The 22,248-nt window shown below is 46.1% G+C and overlaps 1 protein-coding gene across 7 annotated transcripts in view; it reads right to left on the minus strand.

Moving 5' to 3' along the window:
- LOC142710421 (uncharacterized) overlaps positions 1-16,954 on the minus strand; it is a 62,171-nt gene extending 45,217 nt beyond the window's left edge. For 3 of the 7 annotated variants that reach the window (XR_012869471.1, XM_075848550.1, XM_075848553.1), the window contains exons 1-4: positions 16,601-16,954; positions 7,214-7,358; positions 1,361-1,458; positions 1,083-1,194 (exon numbers count right to left, since the gene is read on the minus strand). The gene's annotated coding sequence lies outside the window, so the exon portion shown is untranslated. Of the gene's footprint in view, positions 1-1,082; positions 1,195-1,360; positions 1,459-3,444; positions 4,789-6,709; positions 6,801-7,213; positions 7,359-16,600 lie in introns of those variants that run through there. The other 4 variants (XR_012869472.1, XM_075848552.1, XM_075848551.1 and 1 more) reach the window with 4 other exon arrangements.
- Positions 16,955-22,248: the final 5,294 nt, after the last annotated feature.

Below are 22,248 nucleotides of genomic sequence, written 5' to 3' on the forward strand. Positions count from 1 at the left end.
ACCCTGCAGCCCCCTATATACCCTGCTGCCCCTTATATACTCTGCTGCCCCTTATATACTCTGCTGCCCCTTATATACTCTGCTGCCCCTATATACCCTGCTTCCCCTTATATAACCTGCTTACCCTTATATAACCTGCTTCCCCTTGTATACTCAGCTGCCCCTTATATATATGCCTCTGTGTGTACAGATAATGTAGTGGATGTTATCACTGTATTATCTGTTGTGTTACATAGGACTGCATGCGAAATCTGCTACATTATCTGTACTGGGTATATATGGGTCTGTTTGTGAATGTGTCTTTGTGCTTGTATCTTTGTGCCTTTTATGTATTTGTATATGTTCCGGTCTGTGTATGTGTGTGTGTCTGTACGTCTACATATTTACCTGTATGTATATATTCCAGATGTGTGTATGTATAATTGCCTGTATGTCTAAATATCTGTCTCTATGTATGCAGAGTATATATGTTCCAGTATGTGCGTGTCTATATATGTGGTTCATATTTGGTTTGTGTAGAGGGCAGCAACAGGGAGTCCCGCACAGGGCGCCATCCAACCTAAGACCAGTCCTGATCATGTGATATCTATATATAGGTGTTACCTGTCAGTGTAATCCTGCATGTAATGTTAATGAGATGTATGCTGAGAATTGATCTCTACAGAACAGGAAGGATCAGTCTACTATAAGACTCAGTGGCCAGAGGGAAAAATGCAAGATTTTAGGATTATTTTTAAATAAAGATGACTTTAAAAAAAAAGAAATCGTAAAAATATTTTTAACATAAAAACTTTAAACAATAGGTCATTTTCTGATGACACACGCCCTATAAGTGGTTAAACGGAGTTTCCTCAGATCCCGGCTGTTAATCGCAGCTGGTGCCTCCAAAATCTGACACTAAGCCTAGTGCATGACCGGATCCATAGAACACCTTGTAGAGAACTTCTATGTGCAGTCACAGCTCCCTCAGCTCCTGCACTATGTATAACACATTGTCTGACGTGTTACTGTAATGTACAACTAAGGAGGAACCCCACCTTAACAAACCTCCCAATTCACTTTCTAAATTCATTATCACTTACCTCTGGTAACACCTCCTGGAATTTCCTTCTCCACTTCACTGTTATATGGTTGATCGCCCCTCACCCGCTCTTCTTCTTCATCCTCCACTTTAATATCAGTCAGATCTTCCCCCTGATTTCACACATGTAACAATTCAGTACAATACAGCAGAGAGTGCGAAGAATCTAACAGATCAACATAAGAAACCACCAAAATCTATGTCCACATCTATGACCGGAGGACCAAAAAGCTCCGCACCCCCCTATATAGATCTGGTATACGGCTCAGCTTCATCTACCTGATGATTCTCTGGGACATTGTGATTTTCCTCTGGACAGTCCTGGGAATACAGAGGACTGGGACATCTCTCTGGTGGATTTCTCCTACTGGATCCATCTGTAGGAAACACACAGGGACTGAATACATGACTACTGTATATCTGTCTATAGATCAGACACTTCTCTCTACACTTCTATGTTTACTGATCAGAGCCGGAATTACAAGGTTGAGGTCCTCACTACCGGTGTCGAGGTCCCTGCACCTTGTAAGCCGCAGGCCTAAAGGAGACTGTGGACTACCAGAGCGAACGGCGGGACACCAACAGCTCCCTGCTCCGCCATAGTATTTACCTGTATCTGCCTTCTGTGGACGCGGATACACATGAAAGTGGCGGGACACAGGGGCCTCTATTTTGAGAGTGCCCTGCAACCCAAAAAATTGTCAGTGTGTCAAATGCTTATTAGCCTCTTACAGGCTGTGTACACCTTTATAGACAATATTTTCTACACGCTTTTATTAACCCCTCCATACGGCAATATTCTTTCAAACCGCTGATGCCCCGGGCAGTTGTCATATAAATAAACATTGGCAGAATGGAAAGGGGTTTAATGTGTGCAGCACTGCACTTTCCTGTCCGCCGGCTCTCTCCACAAGTGCCGGCACATCTCCCCCTTAGTTTAATCAAACTTACATGCCAAACCCCTGCAGATCAGCACCTCAGCACCTGTAGATAGCGCCACTGAAGCTCCCACTAGGAGCAGAATGCTTTGCCAGAGCGTTGCCGTCAACTTGGCTGGGAATTGTGATCCTAGAGGGAGCCCCTGACGTCTCTGTCCATATATGGACAGTCACGACAGGGACTCCTCTGGGAGTGGAATCCATGGCCTATTTTTGACCTGTTTAAGACAGATCCATTGCTCAAATCTGACGTGTCACTTTAAGGGTATGTGCACACGGGGCTGATAAGATGTAGATTTTCTGTTCTCCACATAGAGGTGGGACCCCCATATATCAGACATTTATAGCATATCTCTCAGATGAGAAGAGTAAAATGAAGACATTCCCCCCCCCCCCCCCCCCAGACAATGAAGACCTGACTCCTGACAACCTGACACATGGCGGATACTAGGGAGACATTGCTGACATCGCACAAGACGTGGTGCACACTATGCAGTCAGTGTTTTGATATGAACTGTGAGGTTCTGCAGCAGCTGAGGTGACATTATATATAAAGGAAACATGCAGTGTGATCTCTTATCATCATGTTATAGCGCAGGTGGAGCGGAGCAGAGTGATACATTGTTTTGTGGAATAAGATTCAGTATAAACTTGTATTTTACTCATTTAACCCCTTCCTGAACAGGACATTTACCGACATAGGGAACACCTGACACCCTGGGCTGGAAACCTGCAAAGGCTGGAAACCTAAGAGAACTGTGATTAAGGCCATTTATATACTTAGATTCTGTGGTCAACAGCGACTGCAGAAACTAAGCTGTAAGAAAGACGGGGGTCCTCCCTGACAGCTCATCGTCCCCACGTGACACGATGGATGGTTGTCATGGCAGCATGGGGGGCAATGAAGGTCCGCCATCTTTCTGCTCCTATAAACCCCTTAATATTAATCACGATATATTGCGATACATTAGTATTACAGTGATTTGTACCGGAGATCTAATCATCACTAGTTCAAGTCCCCCAGAACAGGAATACATTTTTTTAGAAAAAACAGTAAAATAAAAAAAGACTAGCAGCTCTAAAAATAGAAATAAAAAATATTAAATATGATACTAAAACAGGGTCCTCATTGAATATCTTGTCCAGTTGTAAGAGCCATGTATCGTCACGGGCTCTGAAATTCATACTTAGCTGTGAACCAGTAGCTGTGAAAAACACAGAATGCAGAATTATAAACAAAAAAACCAGCTCAAATAGCACGTGTGGGGCTGGATGCTTAAGGTATAGCATACTACCCTAATAAGAGAGAGGGCAACTCCCGTATATAATGATATACACTAGAGACACAAAGGAGCATACTAGCCAGTATTAAAAGAAAATTATTTTATTAAACATATAGAAACATTTATAAAGGATAAAAAGGTACAGAGCTGGACATGAAGACTCTGAATAGTTACACTAAAACACAACTAGCAGGAATATCTCTATATAGCAAAATGAAGGGCAGTGTACAATATATAGACTGAAGTGAGTGGACCAGTATAATCATGACGCAAGTCATATACAACAGCACTGTAAGACAATAGTGTCATGGGTAAATTTATAAAAATACAGTATCATAAACAACAGGTGATGTATGACCTACAGTCACGCAAAGGTCTAGAAAGAGTTACAGACCATCAGTCATATAGGATGAAAGAAAGAAAGTTCACAGACTGCAGCCTAAATAAGCCGAACGTCCACCCACTAATACAACAACTTACCCATGCTGAACGATAAATGCAGAGAGTCGAGCTAGTGTGAGTAGAAAAACCCCAACGCGCGTTTCGCGATGTGCTTCCTCAAGGGGTGTGAAGTGTCTAAAGAGATGAGGAGTATAAGTAGCGCAAGCCCCAGGTGAATCGAGTAAAACTCAGTCCAAGAAGATTCCGGCGCACGTCATCTGCCGAGACCGGAAGTGAGGCATGCCCCACTTCCAGCCCCCAGCGCTCGAGCGCACACCAGAGATCCCCGACGCGTACAGGGATCCCAGGCATGCGCAGTGCGCTATAGGGGGCAAGGAAGAGGGCCGGCCACAAAACAGCGTCGCGCAGAGGACGCGCGCACCTGATTGGACGGTAAGCACGGAAAGAGAAGAAAGATATATATTAATGTCCCACTGCCTATAATGGGCTATGTCAGAATCTCCTTAGTATAAACCAAAAATACAGTAAGTTAAGGGAGAAGAGACAAATGTCTAGTAAGCAGTATTACAAGTACAGTGTCAGAAATTCAATGAAAAAAAGACATATGTATTAACGTCAGACCCAAAAATAGAAGTAAAAATATATAAAGGTGAAGGTGAGTTATAAGACCCACACATGTGGAAAATATGAGGGGAAGTAATGATGTAGCCATAAACAGTGATTAAAATAAAAAATAATAAATAAAAAATAATAAAAATAAATAATAAAAGTGAAATACATTACACCATAAGGAGACATAACAGACACATAGAATCAATACTGAATAACATAAATTTACAAGTGTAGGATAGATAACAAAAAGTCAGAAACAATATATATATCAAATTGCAAATAACATGCACTATGTAAACAAAAGTGATATTTAGATAGCAAACATATAGTTGAGGGGATTGTTATATCCTCCATGAAGGATAGGGCTACGAATAGCCAGGGAATCTTCTCCCTCCGTTTTCCAAATGCATACAAATCGGGAAGGACGAGTTCTCATCACAGGGAGCTGTCAGAACTATGGGATAGCAAGTACCTATATAATTAAGAAAAAGCAGACACACACAATTAAAATCCTAATTAAAAACCAGTGGAAATAAGGGATTCTAAAGAAAAGAGGTGAAATTAAGTTGTTCGTTAAGACCAACGGGAGCCATGGATCCCAATTTTACAATCCACATACACTCCTTTTGGGCTAGAACCTTCCTCAGATTGCCCCCTCTGATGCCACAATGTACATGTTCAATGCCACGAATCATCAAAGAGACAGGATTACAATTATGAAATTGTTTAAAGTGTCTAGGCAGCGTTTTCAGCTGTCCAAGATCACTTATTGTTTTCGCACCAGAGATATCACGAACGTGTTCCCTTGTGCGAATCCTCAGCTGCCTAGAAGTCAGGCCAACGTAGATCTTAGGGCATGCACATAGTGCATAATACACTACATAAGTAGAGCTACAGGAGATGTATTCCCTGATTTTAAAAGTTCTTAATCCATCAGCTGTTGAAAAGTCTTTGGCTCTACTAATGTTAGGGCACGCCATGCATCCACCACATGGATAACATCCAATAGTGGGTTCCCGTGGGCCAAAGGGGTTAGTATGTTTGGGTACGTAATGACTCCTGGTAAGAAGATCCTTAAGGTTTTTGCTCCTTTTGGCCGTCATCGTGGGTTTTAGGGGCAGACATTTAGCGAGGCACGGTTCTGATCTCAAAATAGGCCAGTGATGTTCAAGGATCGATCTTATTTTGTCCCATTGACTATTATAAGTAGTAATGAAACGAACACTATTGTCTACTGGTCGAAATGTTTTAGTTCTTAAAAGGTCACATCGCGGTGTTCTCCTAGCCCTGCTGTACCCCGATTTAATGAGACGTCTACTGTACCCTCTATCAGCGAATCTAGATTTTAATTCGTCTGATTGGCGCTCGAAGAGTCTATCTGTGGAGCAGATCCGCTTCATCCTGAGAAACTGCCCAACCGGGATGGCTTTAACTGTTGGACGAGTATGAAAAGATGATGCATGCAGGAGAGAGTTGACTGATGTGGATTTACGGTAAACATCCGTTTGAAGAAATCCATCACAGTCAGCAAAAATCTGAACATCCAAAAAGTCTATTTGTTGTTTATGAGCTTTATATGTCAATTTGATGTTATACGGGTTCAGATTAAGCTGCTGCATGAACCCAGTCAATTCACTCTCCGACCCTTGCCAGATGAACAATACATCATCAATGTATCGTAACCAACACTGCACATGTTCGGCGGCCTGGGCGCCACCCCCAAGGAAAACCTGCCTCTCCCAAAGACCGAGAAACAGGTTTGCATAGGATGGCGCGCAGGCCGCGCCCATGGCAGTGCCGGTAGTCTGCAGATAATAGTGATCTTTAAAAACGAAAAAGTTGTGGGTCAAAATATATTGCAACAATTCTAAAATAAGATCACACATTTCTACATCCCGGTTGCTAGTCCCCAGGAAGAAGCGGACCGCCTCCATCCCATCACAATGCCGTATACAGGTATAGAGGGACTCAACGTCTGCCGTGACTAAAAGCATATCCGGTTCAATTTGGATACCATCTAATCTCCCCAGGACTTCCGTCGTGTCTCTAACGTATGAGGGCAGGTCAATGACTAGTGGCTTAAGATAGAAGTCAATGAATTTGCAGATGGGGTCACAGAGGCCTCCCATACCCGACACGATCGGGCGTCCTGGGGGATCCACAAGATTCTTGTGTACTTTAGGTAACAAATAGAGCGTTGGTATCTTGGGATCATCTGTTAGGAGTCCCTCATAGATTTTTTTAGGAATAAGTCCCTTGTCCAGCGCTCTATCAAGAATCTTGACTAAATCCGATGAGAAAAAGAGGATACGGGGCTATGTGTTAATTTAACATATGTGTTCCTATCACGCAATTGTTTAAAAGCCTCCCTTTCATATTTGGCCATACCGTACCTTATGTCGCTATATCTACCATTGGCTACTCAGGTCAGTTGATCCAGAGGGGGATCTCTCTCCTTTCTATATATTGTTCTCATCTGATTCACTGGTAAAAAACAAACAAAAAGACCCAGAACATTTTTCTTATATGCTTACTGATGCCAGGATGTATGCCTGACCAAGACGTAGTCGAGAATTCCCCATTCTAATTTTTCTAATTCAAATGTCTGCCCTACCTATGGTTCTTGGTGGGGACATTTCTGGGTTATTTTCCTCGGTTACTTTGTTATGTTTGATTGTTGTTCATGTGTATGTCTATGCCACTGACTCTGATAACTCTGTCCATACCTTTTTCTGCTCATCCATTGTATGCTGCTGTACTGCCCAGGACTGGCAATTGATCCTCTCTAAAGTATTGATGATTGATGACGGGCCTCGGTGTTCCCTCATATTAGGCGATCCCGTCCCCCCCTAATCTGTTTACAGGAGACTCACCTCGTTAGTGAAAGATCTAGTTACCTTAAGAAACCTTGGATACAATGGGCGTGCCACTCCTTTCACACTTTTTATTCTAGAGGGGTTTCCCTGCTGATACATCGCACTGTACGATGGAATCCAATACAGACGCGAAGAGACCCAGCTGGAGATTTCGTTTTTGTTTATGCTGAAATAGACACGAAGCCATATGTTATTCTGTGTATATATAATCCACCACAGGCTAACACCTCCGTCCTTCAGGCAGCTATTGCACATCAAATTAGGTAATGTCTCCGGCTATAGACCGTTTCTCACAAGATCCCGCCCATAATTTAACACCCACTACTCCTTTGTGTCAGCTGATAGAAGGTTTGGCCTGGATTGATCTATGAAAACATTGTCACCCACAGGTTCTGGAATACACTTGTCATTCTCCTGGGAGACAGGCTCTCTCCAGGATTGATCTATGAAGACATTGTCACCCACAGGTTCTGGAATACACTTGTCATTCTCCTGGGAGACAGGCTCTCTCCAGGATTGATCTATGAAGACATTGTCACCCACAGGTTCTGGAATACACTTGTCATTCTCCCGGGAGACAGGCTCTCTCCAGGATTGATCTATGAAGACATTGTCACCCACAGGTTCTGGAATACACTTGTCATTCTCCTGGGAGACAGGCTCTCTCCAGGATTGATCTATGAAGACATTGTCACCCACAGGTTCTGGAATACACTTGTCATTCTCCCGGGAGACAGGCCCTCTCCAGGATTGATCTATGAAGACATTGTCACCCACAGGTTCTGGAATACACTTGTCATTCTCCTGGGAGACAGGCTCTCTCCAGGATTGATCTATGAAGACATTGTCACCCACAGGTTCTGGAATACACTTGTCATTCTCCTGGGAGACAGACTCTCTCCAGGATTGATCTATGAAGACATTGTCACCCACAGGTTCTGGAATACACTTGTCATTCTCCTGGGAGACAGGCTCTCTCCAGGATTGATCTATGAAGACATTGTCACCCACAGGTTCTGGAATACACTTGTCATTCTCCTGGGAGACAGGCTCTCTCCAGGATTGATCTATGAAGACATTGTCACCCACAGGTTCTGGAATACACTTGTCATTCTCCTGGGAGACAGGCTCTCTCCAGGATTGATCTATGAAGACATTGTCACCCACAGGTTCTGGAATACACTTGTCATTCTCCTGGGAGACAGGCTCTCTCCAGGATTGATCTATGAAGACATTGTCACCCACAGGTTCTGGAATACACTTGTCATTCTCCTGGGAGACAGGCTCTCTCCAGGATTGATCTATGAAGACATTGTCACCCACAGGTTCTGGAATACACTTGTCATTCTCCTGGGAGACAGGCTCTCTCCAGGATTGATCTATGAAGACATTGTCACCCACAGGTTCTGGAATACACTTGTCATTCTCCTGGGAGACAGGCTCTCTCCAGGATTGATCTATGAAGACATTGTCACCCACAGGTTCTGGAATACACTTGTCATTCTCCTGGGAGACAGACTCTCTCCAGGATTGATCTATGAAGACATTGTCACCCACAGGTTCTGGAATACACTTGTCATTCTCCTGGGAGACAGGCTCTCTCCAGGATTGATCTATGAAGACATTGTCACCCACAGATTCTGGAATACACTTGTCATTCTCCTGGGAGACAGGCTCTCTCCAGGATTGATCTATGAAGACATTGTCACCCACAGGTTCTGGAATACACTTGTCATTCTCCTGGGAGACAGGCTCTCTCCAGGATTGATCTATGAAGACATTGTCACCCACAGGTTCTGGAATACACTTGTCATTCTCCTGGGAGACAGGCTCTCTACAGGATTATCTATGAAGACATTGTCACCCACAGGTTCTGGAATACACTTGTCATTCTCCCGGGAGACAGGCTCTCTCCAGGATTGATCTATGAAGACATTGTCACCCACAGGTTCTGGAATACACTTGTCATTCTCCTGGGAGACAGGCTCTCTCCAGGATTGATCTATGAAGACATTGTCACCCACAGGTTCTGGAATACACTTGTCATTCTCCTGGGAGACAGGCTCTCTCCAGGATTGATCTATGAAGACATTGTCACCCACAGGTTCTGGCATACACTTGTCATTCTCCTGGGAGACAGGCTCTCTCCAGGATTGATCTATGAAGACATTGTCACCCACAGGTTCTGGAATACACTTGTCATTCTCCCGGGAGACAGGCTCTCTCCAGGATTATCTATGAAGACATTGTCACCCACAGGTTCTGGAATACACTTGTCATTCTCCCGGGAGACAGGCTCTCTCCAGGATTATCTATGAAGACATTGTCACCCACAGGTTCTGGAATACACTTGTCATTCTCCCGGGAGACAGGCTCTCTCCAGGATTGATCTATGAAGACATTGTCACCCACAGGTTCTGGAATACACTTGTCATTCTCCTGGGAGACAGGCTCTCTCCAGGATTGATCTATGAAGACATTGTCACCCACAGGTTTTGGAATATACTTGTCATTCTCCTGGGAGATAGACTCTCTCCAGGATTGATCTATGAAGACATTGTCACCCACAGGTTCTGGAATACACTTGTCATTCTCCTGGGAGACAGGCTCTCTCCAGGATTGATCTATGAAGACATTGTCACCCACAGGTTCTGGAATACACTTGTCATTCTCCTGGGAGACAGGCTCTCTCCAGGATTGATCTATGAAGACATTGTCACCCACAGGTTCTGGAATACACTTGTCATTCTCCTGGGAGACAGGCTCTCTCCAGGATTGATCTATGAAGACATTGTCACCCACAGGTTCTGGAATACACTTGTCATTCTCCTGGGAGACAGGCTCTCTCCAGGATTGATCTATGAAGACATTGTCACCCACAGGTTCTGGAATACACTTGTCATTCTCCTGGGAGACAGGCTCTCTCCAGGATTGATCTATGAAGACATTGTCACCCACAGGTTCTGGAATACACTTGTCATTCTCCTGGGAGACAGGCTCTCTCCAGGATTGATCTATGAAGACATTGTCACCCACAGGTTCTGGAATACACTTGTCATTCTCCCGGGAGACAGGCTCTCTCCAGGATTGATCTATGAAGACATTGTCACCCACAGGTTCTGGAATACACTTGTCATTCTCCTGGGAGACAGACTCTCTCCAGGATTGATCTATGAAGACATTGTCACCCACAGGTTCTGGAATACACTTGTCATTCTCCTGGGAGACAGTCTCTCTCCAGGATTGATCTATGAAGACATTGTCACCCACAGGTTCTGGAATACACTTGTCATTCTCCTGGGAGACAGGCTCTCTCCAGGATTGATCTATGAAGACATTGTCACCCACAGGTTCTGGAATACACTTGTCATTCTCCTGGGAGACAGGCTCTCTCCAGGATTGATCTATGAAGACATTGTCACCCACAGGTTCTGGAATACACTTGTCATTCTCCTGGGAGACAGACTCTCTCCAGGATTGATCTATGAAGACATTGTCACCCACAGGTTCTGGAATACACTTGTCATTCTCCCGGGAGACAGGCTCTCTCCAGGATTGATCTATGAAGACATTGTCACCCACAGGTTCTGGAATACACTTGTCATTCTCCTGGGAGACAGGCTCTCTCCAGGATTGATCTATGAAGAAATTGTCACCCACAGGTTCTGGAATACACTTGTCATTCTCCTGGGAGACAGGCTCTCTCCAGGATTGATCTATGAAGACATTGTCACCCACAGGTTCTGGAATACACTTGTCATTCTCCTGGGAGACAGGCCCTCTCCAGGATTGATCTATGAAGACATTGTCCCCACAGGTTCTGGAATACACTTGTCATTCTCCTGGGAGACAGGCTCTCTCCAGGATTGATCTATGAAGACATTGTCACCCACAGGTTCTGGAATACACTTGTCATTCTCCTGGGAGACAGGCTCTCTCCAGGATTGATCTATGAAGACATTGTCACCCACAGGTTCTGGAATACACTTGTCATTCTCCTGGGAGACAGGCTCTCTCCAGGATTGATCTATGAAGACATTGTCACCCACAGGTTCTGGAATACACTTGTCATTCTCCTGGGAGACAGGCTCTCTCCAGGATTGATCTATGAAGACATTGTCACCCACAGGTTCTGGAATACACTTGTCATTCTCCTGGGAGACAGGCTCTCTCCAGGATTGATCTATGAAGACATTGTCACCCACAGGTTCTGGAATACACTTGTCATTCTCCTGGGAGATAGGCTCTCTCCAGGATTGATCTATGAAGACATTGTCACCCACAGGTTCTGGAATACACTTGTCATTCTCCTGGGAGACAGGCTCTCTCCAGGATTGATCTATGAAGACATTGTCACCCACAGGTTCTGGAATACACTTGTCATTCTCCTGGGAGACAGGTTCCCTCCAGGATTGATTATGATTTTGGTTCTCCTGCCTTATCTCTTTATGGGTCCTCCTGATCACTCTCTTCCAGGGGGATTTCGGACCACAGTGCGATACTGGTCAGGTCGGAATTTCCTGGACAGCGATTGTTACCTACTTGGAAGTTGCATCCTTTCTGGTTGACACTTATTGGACCCTCTGATCGCATCCCTGACCAAATTATAAAATGTTTACAAGTACATGATGCACCTATTTCTCATACCCTGAAGTGGGATACCTTTAAGGCGTACTTGCGTGGTTGTTTGCGATCTACAATTTCTTGTATTATAAAGTCCACGGCTCACTCTGAGAGGGAGGCGGGGGAATGTGTGGCCTCCGCAGAGTTGCTGTATATTTCGGATCCCACGGACGCACACAAGGCTAGTTGGTTACATTTCACTCGTTTATATAAACATGTGCTTCACCTTAAGACTAAGCGCAAATTGTTTTATTACACGTCAATATTATTTTGAGATGGAGAATCAATCCAGTCAGTTATTGGCCCACTTAATTAGACACAATAACTCCTCCAATTCAGGATAATGAGGGTGGTCTATTAACAGAGGGGGATGCCATTGCTACCAGATTTAGAAAGGACTATACCATTTTATATAGTTCCACCTCTAATCATACCATCGCAGACGTTGTAGTTTATCTGAGTGATCTGACTTTTCCTACTCTCTCTTCATCGCAGGTTACATTGCTTGACTCCCCTATGATGATGGCGGAACTTCAAGAGGCTATTCGGGAAATGTCTCTCCATAAATCCCCAGGTCCTGATGGGCTCCCTATTGAAGGTTATAGGAGGTATCGGGAACATATGGGCCCCATGTTGTTAGATACTCTTAACCAGGCTTTACTCAGCCACTCACTTCCCTCTACATTTGATGATGCTTCTATCATTGTGCTACTGAAACCGGATAAAGACCCTGTTGATTGTGGTTCTTATAGACCAATTTCCCTAGTTAACGTGGACTATAAAATCCTACCTAAGGTCCTGGCAAAGCGACTGAATCAAGTTGTTCTAACAATTATTCACCCTGACCAAACTGAATTCATGCGCGGTAAATCTACATCTATAAACATTACACGTGTACAGACACTTATGCAGATGGGTAGAATGCGGCATTTGCCTTGGGCTGTCGCTTCATTAGATACTATGAAGGCGTTCGACTCTGTTGAGTGCTCCTTCCTTCTGGCCGGCCTTCACAGCTTTGGTCATACATTTATCTCATGGATCCAACTTCTCTATAAATCCCTTATGGCTATTGTGGTGGTCAATGGCATCCCCTCTGATTCTTCTCCTCTGGCACGGGGTACGCGGCAGGGATGTCCCCTCTCACCGGTTTTATTTGCTATTGCCATTGAAGCTATAGCTATTAGATTGAGATCCACCCCTATGGTAACTGGTGTGCAGTGGGAGGGAGGGTCTGCTGTGGTGGGCCTGTACGCTGACGAGAAGGTCCTTTTCCTGCGCAGCCCTCATGAGTCTTTTGGTCACGCTGTCCGCTTGCTAGATGCCTTTTTGACATCTTCTGAGGGTTAATTGGCAGAAGTGCCCCATTTCCTACATAAGGGGATCGGCGCTGTAATGTCGGTGACAGTAATGCTTTATATTTAGAAAAACGTTCTATATTTACCACGTTAGGAGCGATTTTACATTTATGCTAATGAGGTTGTTAACCCCTTAGTGACCAGCCCATTTTAGGCCCTAATGACCAAGCTATTTTATTCGTTTTTCTATAGTCGCATTCAAAGAGCTATAACTTTTTTTATTTTTTCGTCTACATAGCTGTATGAGGACTTGTTTTTTGCGGGATTAGTTGTGCTTTTTAATAGCACCATTTTTGGGTACATATAATTTTTATATTAACTTTTATTAACCTTTTTGGGGGGGATTATAAAAAAAAACTGAAATTCCGCCATTGTTCTATGCGTTTTTAAATTGACGCCGTTCACTATGCGACGTAAATAACATGTTACCTTTATTCTATGGGTCGGTACGATTACGGCGATACCACATGTGTAGAGGTTTTTTTATGTTTTACGACTTTTGCACAATAAAAACACTTTTGAACTAAAATTATTTGCTTTTGCATCGTCGCTTTCCAAGAGCCGTAACTTTTTTATTTTTCCATCAATGTAGTGATTTTTTGGGCTTGTTTTCTGCGGGACGAGACGTAGTTTTGAATGGTACTGTTTTGGGGTGCATGGGACTTATTGATTCATTTTTATTATGACTTTTTTGGGGGGCAATGGAAAAAATTTGCAATTTCGCCATGGTTTTTTGCGTTTTTTTTTTACGGTGTTCACTTTGCGGTTTAAATTACATATTAACTTTATTAATGGAGTCATTACGGTCGCGGCGATACCATATATGTCTACTTTTTTTTTACACTTTTACTAAATAAAACCACTTTTTATGGAAAAAAAATGGTTTTATTTATTTCTTTACTGTACTTTTTATTAATAATCTTTATTTCACTTTGAGGACTTATTTTATTAGTCCCACTAGGGGACTTTACTGTGCGATGTTCCGATCGCTGCTATAATGCTCTGGTATACTTCGTATACCAGAGCATTATTGCCTGTCAGTGTAAATCTCCGGCGCGTCCTAACAGGAATATGTCCAGGGCAGACCTGGGGGCTTTTATCAAGCCCCCGGCTGCCATGACACCCCATCGGAGACCCGCAATTTCATTCGCGGGCCGCCGATGGGTGACAGAGGGAGCGCACTCCCTCTGTAAACAAAGTTAAATGCCGCGGTCGCTATTGACGGCGGCATTTAACGGGTTAAACGGCCGCGATCGAAGTAAACTTCGATCGCGGGCGTTGGAGCAGGAGCTCAGCTGTCATCAGACAGCAGAGCCCCGGCTCCTGCCTGCACGGGAGACCCGTGCAGGACTTAGACTAGGCTGACGTGAAAAGGCGTCAGCCTAGCCTAAAGCCCATTAGTGACCGACGTAAAAAGGCGTATTAGTGGTCACTAAGGGGTTAATGCCCAAGTGGACGTGTTATTACTTTAGACCAAGTGGGCGTTGTACAGAGGAGTGTATGACGCTGACCAATCAGTGACCAATCAGCATCATGCACTCCTCTCCATTCATTTAGTCAGTGCATAGTGACACTGCGTTGTTCACGATCTGCTGTCTTATACTGACACATTAACGTTACTGAAGTGTTTAGACAGTGAATAGACATTCCTTCCAGCCAGGACGCGATGTCTATTCACAATCCCGACACTTCGGTAACGTTTACAGCAGAGCAAAGCGTAATCTCCCTGTAACCGGTCATTAACAGCGAGATCTCGCGAGATTACACTTTGCTCTGCTGTAAGTACCACAGAAACGTTACCGAAGTGTCGGGATTATGAATAGACATGGCGTCCTGGCTGGAAGGAATGTCTATTCACTGTCTAAACACTTCAGTAACGTTAATGTGTCAGTGACTGAGCCCAGGCTAAGTGTAGAATCCCCAGTCAGAGGGTTGCCGACGCTCTGGCCGGGTATTCCGCTCCCGGAGGAGTGAATGGCAGAGCAGGGAGCGGAGAGTTTCCTGCTCCGCCACAGTATTCAGTAGTACCTGCGTCCTGAGGATGCAAATACAATTGAAAATGGCCGGGACAGTTATTTACCGTGGATTCGCCGCGCATTTGTTGCAGAATTTCTCTATTAATTTCAATGGGAAGTCAAGTTCTGCAACTAACACCATTGTTCCCAGAATCCTCTGCGGCTCCACCGCGTGTTCACAGCAACGCTGCAGGTTACACATATATAAAAAAGAAGGCGTCATGTGACCCCTGCAGCCAATCACAGGTCGGAGAGGTAACATGTCATTATAGGGGTCACCTGGACACAGCCGGAAGAGCAGGGACGTGTTGCTATGGTAACGCTCGGAGCGGTGAGGATCGGCCTGGTTGTATTTCTGTAGTAGATATTCGGGAGGATTATACGTCCACCATTTGGGGTGAATATTCGGGGTGATTTCCTTGAGTGTTGTGGGTCGTATTCGCTACATGTGAACATTCCCTTAAAGAGGCTCTGTCACCAGATTTTGCAGCCCTTATCTGTTATTGCTGCAGATAGGCGCTGCAATGTAGATTACAGTAACGTTTTTATTTAAAAAAACAAGCATTTTTGGCCAAGTTATGACCATTTTCGTATTTATGCAAATGAGGCTTGCTAAAGTACAACTGGGCGTGTTGAAAAGTAAAAGTCCAACTGGGCGTGTATTATGTGCGCACATCGGGGCGTGTTTACTACTTTTACTAGCTGGGCGTTGTGTATAGAAGTATCATCCACTTCTCTTCACAACGCCCAGCTTCTGGCAGATCACGCTGTGACGTCACTCACAGGTCCTGCATGGTGTCAGACGAGGACACATCGGCACCAGAGGCTACAGATGATTCTGCAGCAGCATCGGCGTTTGCAGGTAAGTCGATGTAGCTACTTACCTGCTGATGCTGCTGCAGAATCATCTGTAGCCTCTGGTGCCGATGTGTCCTCGTCTGACACGATGCAGGACCTGTGAGTGACGTCACAGCGTGATCTGCCAGAAGCTGGGCGTTGTGAAGAGAAGTGGATGTTACTTCTCATCAGAACGCCCAGCTAGTAAAAGTAGTAAACACGCCCCGATGTACGCACATAATACACGCCCAGTTGGACTTTTACTTTTCAACACGCCCAGTTGTACTTTTGCAAGGCTCATTTGCATAAATACAAAAATGGTCATAACTTGGCCAAAAATGCTCGTTTTTTAAAAATAAAAACGTTACTGTAATCTACATTGCAGCGCCGATCTGCAGCAATAACAGATAGGGGTTGCAAAATCTGATGACAGAGCCTCTTTAAACCGCACGGTGAACGACATTAACAAGAAATGTATAAAAGTCAGTGAATAAGTTGTATGTCCCGAATATTATGTCATTACAAAACACGTCCCACAAACCATCCGACCACTACAAAGACCAGAAATAACCACTTACCCCAAAGAGGCCGGCACTGGAGGGGTTAAATCCGGGCTAGGACTCCAGTGGGCGGAGTCACTCAATGGTTGATAACAGAGAGAACACCCGACCAGCGCTGCTCTCTACCTCATCACGTAACAGCTGAAGGACCTGTGATGACGTCACCACCAAGTGACAGGAAAAGGCGGAGCTTATTAGTGGAGAGAGGCGGAAGTGGAAGGACCTGTGATATCAAGGTCACGTGACCGTGGAATCAGGGGCGGGGGTTTTAGAAGTGTGAGCGATGTATGAAGGACATGTGTGATGATCAAGTGACATGAGGGGTCCTGAGCATCATATGAGCGATGAAGGAGTGATCGGTCATAACAGTGCAAAATATAATGTGTTGTGGTAAAAGGACCTGTGATGACATCACCACCACGTGACTGGGACGGAAGGGGTGGAGCTTATCATTTGAGAAAAGTGGTGGAGGAAAGACCTGTGAAGCTGATCACGTGACATGTGGGGCGGAGTTCTGTGAGTGGTCCGGTCTCCTGTGCTATGGTGAGAAGAATTCATGATTACGTCAAATGAGGGGTGGGGCTATGCCTCCTCTCCAGTTATAAGCTCCGCCTCTCTTGTTGTCCCGTTCACATGGTGGTGACGTCATCAGAGGTCCTTTCCATGTATGAGGTAGAGAGCAGCGCTGGTCGGGTGTACATGACTTCCGGTCACCGCTGTTGTTTAGTGTTCTCTCTGTTATCAGTCAGGAGGTTTCCCATGATGCAGTAGTAAGGTTACATGAGGTCATTTCTGTGCGGTTTTGGTGCGTTTTTGTCCGGCACAGTGTTGGTAATTATTATTATTTATTATTAGCGCTGTAAATATGAAATACAGGAGGGTTTAACCCCTTGGTGACATCAGATCTATAGTATTATGCTGTACGTGCGCCGTCACACTAGAAGGAGCGCAGACTGCACCGTACACGGCTACTGACAGCCGCCTGCAACCGCCAAGATCAGAGACAGCGCAATCCCGGCCGCTTAACCCCTCGTGATTAATAGCGACCGCGGAATTTGATCAGTTATAGATCGCGGCTTCCTCTGTCCTCCGAAGAAACTGCGCGATGCCGACCGGTTATATAAACCCCCCTCACACCGCGCAATCACCGGAAATATAAACCCCTCACACCGCGCAATCACCGGAAATATAAACCCCTCCCACCGCGCAATCACCGGAAATATAAACCCCTCACACCGCGCAATCACCGGAAATATAAACCCCTCACACCGCGCAATCACCGGAAATATAAAACCTTCACACCGCGCAATCACCGGAAATATAAAACCCCCCCCCACACCGCGCAATCACCGGAAATATAAACCCCCTCACACCGCGCAATCACCGGAAATATAAACCCCTCACACCGCGCAATCACCGGAAATATAAACCCCTCACACCGCGCAATCACCGGAAATATAAACCCCTCACACCGCGCAATCACCGGAAATATAAACCCCTCACACCGCGCAATCACCGGAAATATAAACCCCCCCCCCCACACCGCGCAATCACCGGAAATATAAACCCCCTCACACCGCGCAATCACCGGAAATATAAACCCCCCACCCCGCGCAATAACCGGAAATATAAACCCCCCCACACCGCGCAATCACCGGAAATATAAACCCCTCACACCGCGCAATCACCGCAAATATAAACCCCCCCTCACCGCGCAATCACCGGAAATATAAACCCCCTCACACCGCGCAATCACCGAAAATATAAACCCCTCACACCGCGCAATTACCGGAAATATAAACCCCTCACACCGCGCAATCACCGCAAATATAAAACCCCTCACACCGCGCAATCACCGCAAATATAAACCCCCCCTCACCGCGCAATCACCGGAAATATAAACCCCCTCACACCGCGCAATCACCGGAAATATAAACCCCCCCACACCGCGCAATCACCGCAAATATAAACCCCTCACACCGCGCAATCACCGGAAATATAAAACATTACACACCGCGCAATCACCGGAAATATAAAACCCCTCACACCGCGCAATCACCGGAAATATAAACCCCTCACACCGCGCAATCACCGCAAATATAAACCCCTCACACCGCGCAATCACCGGAAATATAAAACCCCTCACACCGCGCAATCACCGGAAATATAAACACCGCGCAATCACCGGAAATATAAACCCCCTCACACCGCGCAATCACCGGAAATATAAACCCCTCACACCGCGCAATCACCGCAAATATAAACTCCCTCACACCGCGCAATCACCGGAAATATAAACCCCTCACACCGCGCAATCACCGGAAATATAAACCCCTCACACCGCGCAATCACCGGGAATATAAACCCCCTCACACCGTGCAATCACCGGAAATATAAAACCCCTCACACCCCGCAATCACCTGAAATATAAAACACAACACACCGTGCAATCACCGGAAATATAAACCCCCTCACACCGTGCAATCACCTGAAATATAAAACCCCTCACACCGCGCAATCACCGGAAATATAAACCCCTCACACCGCGCAATCACCGGAAATATAAACCCCCCACACCGCGCAATCACCGGAAATATAAACCCCTCACACCGCGTAATCACCGGAAATATAAACCCCTCACACCGCGCAATCACCGGAAATATAAAACCCCTCACACCGCGCAATCACCGGAAATATAAACCCCCTCACACCGCGCAATCACCAGAAATATAAACCCCTCACACCGCGCAATCACCTGAAATATAAAACACAACACACCGTGCAATCACCAGAAATATAAACCCCCCCCCACACCGCGCAATCACCAGAAATATAAACCCCTCACACCGCGCAATCACCGGAAATATAAACCCCTCACACCGCGCAATCACCGGAAATATAAACCCCTCACACCACGCAATCACCGGAAATATAAACCCCTCACACCGCGCAATCACCGGAAATATAAACCCCTCACACCGCGCAATCACCGGAAATATAAACCCCTCACACCACGCAATCTCCGGAAATATAAACCCCTCACACCGCGCAATCACCGGAAATATAAAACCCCCCACACCGCGCAATCACCGGAAATATAAAACCCTCACACCGCGCAATCACCGGAAATATAAAACCCCTCACACCGCGCAATCACCGGAAATATAAACCCCCTCACACCGTGCAATCACCGGAAATATAAAACCCCTCACACCGTGCAATCACCGGAAATATAAAACCCCCCACACCGCGCAATCACCGGAAATATAAAACCCCCCACACCGCGCAATCACCGGAAATATAAACCCCCCACACCGCACAATCACCGGAAATATAAACCCCCTCACACCGCGCAATCACCGGAAATATAAAACCCCCCACACCGCGCAATCACCGGAAATATAAAACCCCCCACACCGCACAATCACCGGAAATATAAACCCCCTCACACCGCGCAATCACCGGAAATATAAAACCCCCCACACCGCGCAATCACCGGAAATATAAACCCCCCACACCGCGCAATCACCGGAAATATAAACCCCCCACACCGCGCAATCACCGGAAATATAAACCCCTCACACCGCGCTATCACCGGAAATATAAACCCCCCACACCGCGCAATCACCGGAAATATAAACCCTCCTCACACCGCGCAATCACCGGAAATATAAACCCCCCCTCACCGCGCAATCACCGGAAATATAAACCCCCCCTCACCGCGCAATCACCGGAAATATAAACCCCCCACACCGCGCAATCACCGGAAATATAAACCCTCCTCACACCGCGCAATCACCGGAAATATAAAACCCCTCACACCGCGCAATCACCGGAAATATAAACCCCCTCACACCGCACAATCACCGGAAATATAAACCCTCCTCACACCGCGCAATCACCGGAAATATAAACCCCCCCTCACCGCGCAATCACCGGAAATATAAACCCCCCCTCACCGCGCAATCACCGGAAATATAAACCCCCCACACCGCGCAATCACCGGAAATATAAACCCTCCTCACACCACGCAATCACCGGAAATATAAACCCCCCCTCACCGCGCAATCACCGGAAATATAAACCCCCTCACACCGCGCAATCACCGGAAATATAAACCCCCTCACACCGCGCAATCACCGGAAATATAAACCCCCCTCACACCGCGCAATCACCGGAGATATAAACACCTCACACCTCGCAATCACCGGAAATATAAACCCCTCACACCGCGCAATCACCGGAAATATAATCCCCCCACACCGCGCAATCACCGGAAATATAAACCCCTCACACCGCGCAATCACCGGAAATATAAACCCCTCACACCGCGCAATCACCGGAAATATAAACCCCTCACACCGCGCAATCACCGGAAATATAAAACCCCTCACACCGCGCAATCACCGGAAATATAAACCCCTCACACCGCGCAATCACCGGAAATATAATCCCCCCACACCGCACAATCACCGGAAATATAAAACCCCTCACACCGCGCAATTACCGGAAATATAAACCCCCCCACACCGCGCAATCACCGGAAATATAAATCCCTCACACCGCGCAATCACCGGAAATATAAACCCCTCACACCGCGCAATCACCGGAAATATAAACCCCCCACACCGCGCAATCACCGGAAATATAAACCCCTCACACCGCGCAATCATCAGAAATATAAAACCCCTCACACCGCGCAATCACCGGAAATATAAACCCCTCACACCGTGCAATCACCGGAAATATAAACCCCTCACACCGCGCAATCACCGGAAATATAAACCACCTCACACCGCGCAATCACCGGAAATATAAACCCCCCACACCGCGCAATCACCGGAAATATAAACCCCTCACACCGCGCAATCACCGGAAATATAATCCCCCCACACCGCGCAATCACCGGAAATATAAACCCCTCACACCGCGCAATCACCGGAAATATAAACCCCTCACACCGCGCAATCACCGGAAATATAAACCCCCCACACCGCGCAATCACCGGAAATATAAACCCCTCACACCGCGCAATCATCAGAAATATAAAACCCCTCACACCGCGCAATCACCGGAAATATAAACCCCTCACACCGTGCAATCACCGGAAATATAAACCCCTCACACCGCGCAATCACCGGAAATATAAACCACCTCACACCGCGCAATCACCGGAAATATAAACCCCCCACACCGCGCAATCACCGGAAATATAAACCCCTCACACCGCGCAATCACCGGAAATATAATCCCCCCACACCGCGCAATCACCGGAAATATAAACCCCTCACACCGCGAAATCACAGGAAATATAAACCCCTCACACCGCGCAATCACCGGAAATATAATCCCCCCACACCGCGCAATCACCGGAAATATAAACCCCCCCACACCGCGCAATCACAGGAAATATAAAACCCCTCACACCGCGCAATCACAGGAAATATAAACCCCTCACACCGCGCAATCACCGGAAATATAAACCACCTCACACCGCGCAATCACCGGAAATATAAAACCCCTCACACCACGCAATCACCGGAAATATAAACCCCCCCCCCCCACACCGCACAATCACCGGAAATATAACCCCCCCCCCCCACACCGCACAATCACCGGAAATATAAACCCCCCCCCACACCGCGCAATCACCGGAAATATAAAAC

The sequence above is a fragment of the Rhinoderma darwinii genome, unplaced genomic scaffold (genome assembly GCF_050947455.1).
Source record: "Rhinoderma darwinii isolate aRhiDar2 unplaced genomic scaffold, aRhiDar2.hap1 Scaffold_4239, whole genome shotgun sequence".
Taxonomy (NCBI): domain Eukaryota; kingdom Metazoa; phylum Chordata; class Amphibia; order Anura; family Rhinodermatidae; genus Rhinoderma; species Rhinoderma darwinii.